The 4,790-nt window shown below is 38.0% G+C and overlaps 1 long non-coding RNA gene and 1 pseudogene across 1 annotated transcript; one reads left to right on the forward strand and one right to left on the reverse strand.

The window, feature by feature from the left end:
* Positions 1-4,790, forward strand: part of LOC116669467 (myosin heavy chain, fast skeletal muscle-like) — a 22,555-nt pseudogene that overhangs the window by 14,007 nt on the left and 3,758 nt on the right.
* LOC116707348 (uncharacterized) lies at positions 4,334-4,790 on the reverse strand. The gene is made up of 3 exons (XR_004336471.1): positions 4,743-4,790; positions 4,492-4,662; positions 4,334-4,405 (listed from the first exon to the last, which is right to left on the reverse strand). It is a non-coding gene; the product is annotated as an uncharacterized LOC116707348 (long non-coding RNA).

The raw sequence follows: 4,790 nt of genomic DNA on the forward strand, positions 1-4,790 counted from the left end.
AAGAGCCGGGACTCTGGCAAGGTAAATAAATACGCTGGTTTGGTGAAAAATAACAAACCAAGCAAATATTGTTTGATATGTATATATAATGTATATCAATATGTTAGAGCAGATTCTTTACAGTGTTATATTCACCTTATAAAGCATTAGGTTTAAATACTATAACATTAACAGATCAAAATTATTGTCCCCAACACTTATTCAAACAAACCATTTGTGTTTCTTACAGGGAAAAGAAGCAGCAGAGTAAAACACACAAGAGTCTGGCTGTGTTGAATCATATAATATGAAATAATTCATGCCGAAACAATAAACGTTCATCTGTTGATATTAAATTCTGTCTGTAATACTTTCATTGCTTTGCTTCTCTCAAAGGATGATTTTTTTGGGACATGAAAAACACTGAAAACATGAATGATTGACTGTAATATGTATTCATTTCTAAAAACTAAGCATACTTATTTTTCTAGGGAAGTAACTATACAACTTATGACCTAATCAATCAAAAATAATACAGTGAAGCGTAAAACAAAACTTTGTTCTGTCATTTATCAACTGAAGATTCCAAAAAGATCAAAATTGTGGAGAAAATTTAAAAACAATACAGTAGTGAACTGGTTTGTGTCGTCCTTCTCTGAGGACGTCTTTGTCCCACTGGACTCGTCCTGCATACTGTTCATCCTGAGACTCTGGGACCTCGACTCCTTCATAGAGGTGGCGGTGGGGCTTTATTTGCGTAAAAGCTCAGTTGTTGTTTCAGCAAAAAAGTGTGAAAGAGAGACAGAGGAGAGTAGGGAAAAGAAATGCATCTGAACAAATGCACGTTTTAAATAGCGTTGAATAAAAATATAACGCGTGTGGGAAACACTGGTAACCCATAATGCTTGATTTTATTTACAAAGAAAGGCCAGAATGAGGCTTAAGTTTCACAGAGTCAAGGCCGCGACCCTGCTGCCTTCATTTACTCTTTGGAAACTTACAATGTCGATGATTTTCATCTTGAATCTATATTGTGTATTTGTTTTTAAAAAAAAGCAATCATTGATAACTTTGTTGTATGTTGTTGTTGTTGTTTTGTTGTACTGTTCTTAAATTACGAATCATAATGATGGATCTTTTCTACTCTTTTTCCAGAGACCATATGTTATTTATAGCCGTCGGGGTGTAAAGACCATTTTTAAAAAATGTAGTAAAAAGTGTAACGTCATATTGGAAAATGTTACCAAGCCAACCCTTAACGTTACTCCAGGTGGTCGGAGACAGAAGGTCACTTCCTTTTGTGGATGTTAATAGTTTTCAGTTATAATTGATATGGCAGAAACAGAGGAATACACAAACAGAAGTACATTGTTTATAAAACATTGTTTTTAACGTTTTATAACTCAACAAGGTTATATATGCCGTACCGTCAACACTCGCTGGAGTCTCCTTTTAACCATTTATCCTGTCCCACTGCTCCCTATTTTTATACTTGGTCCCACTAATCTCCCAATTTCACCATGGTATCATCAGTTTCTGTGACATGTCCAGACTGGAGGATATGTCTGGTCCAACCTGGCAACCCCAACCCAAAACAAAACCCGCCGGACGTGCCATGCGTCTCTCGTCACGTTCAAGCTTACATTCAAATTAAAGTTGACTGAAACTTAAAATGTGTGAAACAGCTCCTAAAAAGAAGACGTTTGTGTTAAAATGTCTGACTTTTGGGTGCAAGACCTTAGCGTTTGTAGCCGCTAGCCATGTCAGCAAACACCGTGCGTTGTTGTAAAGTATGTAGGGCAAAATTTTGCATAGTTAACGGCCAGGAAAAATACGTTAGCAAAACATGCTAATTATAGCAAACATCCATCCATGCTTTGGAGGCGCAGAGCTGCTAACGTTAGCATCGGCTCGTGCCTGAGAGGTATGTATGAAGAGCCTCACGGACACGAAGGCAGAGGTAACACACTACAGTTATGTATTTCCATGCATTTTAGGCTCTTCATTAGTCATTTCTACATGTATTTATTGCATTTGTGCTGTAGTGTTAAGGTAAAGTTATATTAGGTGGGAACGTTGCTAATAGGCATAACGTTAAATGTTACCGTGCCATGGCATGGTAACATTTTCCAATGTACAGTTTTTAATATAATATAGGTCAGTAGTTATCAAACTTTTACAATAACGCGTGTGAAATATTCTCTGTGCAAAGTACCCCATGACCAGTGCTAAGCTTTTAAAAAAACAAGTCCTGTGTGAAGAGGAATTTCTACATTACAGCTGCACCACTTTGCACATTACAACTCATTACAACACAACAACTTTGCAACTAAAAAACATGCAAATGGTATTTAAAATGTTTAAAATCAATTACTTAATTAATTTAATAGTAAGTATAATTTTTCGGGGAATTATGCATGACTGATATTAAAAAAAAAAAAAAATCTGTGCGGCCATTTAGCTCAGTTGGTAGAGCGTCCGTCCGTATCTGGAGGTTTACTCCTCGACTGATGATATATACATTTCCATACATTTGAAGCATATATGGAGCATGTCACATCTAATATATTCATAGAATGTGTTGATGTTGGTGTTGTCGTGATATGAATCCAGTTGTACAGATTTAGAGCCCTATCTTGCACCGGGCACAGTGCAAAGTCTTCTTTCATGTCTTCAGCTGTACTGTCAAAAATAAAAGCAAAAATGTCCTTTTAAATAACTTACGGTGTCTGAAAAAGATCTGTAACGTTAAAGCATAACTCTCGCCAAAATGCAACCTAGAAAAAAAAAGAAAGTATATATAAATACATTAATAAAAAGATTAAACTAAAAGATTATCCTGCTCCTATCAGAAGGGTGGATACGTTGTGATTTTTCGAACCAAATTAAATTAGTTTTTTAAGTGAATGATGACATTTTACTGATGATATATACATTTCTATATATTTGAAGCATATATGGAGCATGTCGCATCTAGTATATATATAGTATATATATATGAATCCTGTTCAGATTTAGGGCCCTATCTTGCACCGGGCACAGTGAAAACCCCAAGGTAAGTGTGTTTGCTAGTTTAAGACTAGCCATGTCAGCAAACAGCGTGCGGGATTTTGCAAAGTATGTCGGGCAGACTTGAGCGCAGTACACGGCGGGGAAAATTACGTTAGAAAACATGCTAATCATAGCATAAACATGCTTTGCTTTGGAGACGCAGAACTGCTAACGTGAGCACCGGCTCGTTCCTGAGAGGCGTGACGGAGGCTGACTCACGGACACGAAGGCAGAGGTAACGTACAGGACAGTTTATTTATACACGTTTTGTTTTGCTGTGGATTTAAAGTTCATTGAAAGTAATTTAGTGTGTATATCGTTGTATTTATTGTACACATTTGTGGTGAAGGGTTTACATAAGTTTGGACGTTGCCAGTAAGTTTATGGTTGGTTACATTTTCCGATAGAACGTTACACTTTTTTACTACATTTTAAAAAAAATGGTCTTCACACCCTGACGGCTATAAATAACATATGGTCTCTGGAAAAAGAGTAGAAAAGATCCATCATTATGTTGCGTAATTTAAGGACAGTAACATACAACAAACGCTATCAGTGATTGTTGTTTTTTTAACTAAAATGCACTATAAAGATTCAAGATGACAGTCATTGACATTGGAAGTTTCCAAAGAGTAAATGGAGGCAGCAGAGGCCTTGACTCTGTGAAACTTTATTAGCCTCATTCTGTCCTTTCTCCGTAAATAAAAACAAGCATTATGAGTTACCAGTGTTTCCCACACAGAGTAATTTGTGGCGGGCCGTCACACATTGCGTTTTATTTTTTTTAACGCTATTTAAAACACAAAATTGTTCAGCTGCATTTCTTTTTCCTGCTCTCATTCCACACACACACTCACACACACATACACACACACAGAGCACCCTGAATTTGTTATCATTTGGCAAAAGATTTCTATCTACCTTTGCTGAAACAACTACTAAAGTTTATGCAAATAAAGCCTCACCCCCGCGCCACATATTGCTTTCTAATCTGTGGGAAACACTGGGTACTGTGTATAAAAATGCACTGAGCTCCTGTCTCTTCTTTTAGGGAGAAGATGATCTGCAGCATCCTGCTGCTCCTCATCCTGACCTCCTGTGTCTCTGGTTAGTTTCCAGCTTCACTTTATTATCCACTACCACTAAACAAAGAAGGACTAAAGTGTCCACAGAGACATGTGGAGATGGAGTTTAAAGGTGTCAGTGTGTCTGCTAATGGTAAATATATTCATTTTTGTATTGTACATGGTAACTATCAAAGTGACTGTACCTGATAAGTGAGCTCCTTCACCCTCCTCTCATGTTTGCGGACACCCTTAATGGCATCTGCTCCGTGTCTCTGCTCAGCCTCAACCTCTGCCTCCAGTTCACGCACCTTCAAAAAACAAGACAATAAGTATCCGTCTTTCTTTTCCTAACGTTTTGCTTCAGTTGTGCAAATTCTTAACGTGACTATCATACCCTGGACTCAAGTTTCTGGAGCTGCATCTTGCCACCCTTCATGGCCAGGTTCTCCGCCTCATCCAGGCGGTGCTGCAGGTCCTTAACAGCAACCTACAGGTTCTTCTTCATCCTTTCCAGGTGAGCGCTGGTATCCTGCTCCTTCTTCAGCTCCTCAGCCATCATAGCAGCCTAGAAGAAACAGCATAAGATGTTAATGAGAAATTTCTCATATTGCAGTGAAAGTAAGAACAAATGGAACGTAAACCTACATCAGTGATGGCCTTCTTGGCCTTCTCCTCTGCATTTCTTGCTTCCTG

This window comes from Etheostoma spectabile, chromosome 19, assembly GCF_008692095.1.
Source record: "Etheostoma spectabile isolate EspeVRDwgs_2016 chromosome 19, UIUC_Espe_1.0, whole genome shotgun sequence".
NCBI classification, from domain to species: Eukaryota; Metazoa; Chordata; class Actinopteri; order Perciformes; family Percidae; genus Etheostoma; species Etheostoma spectabile.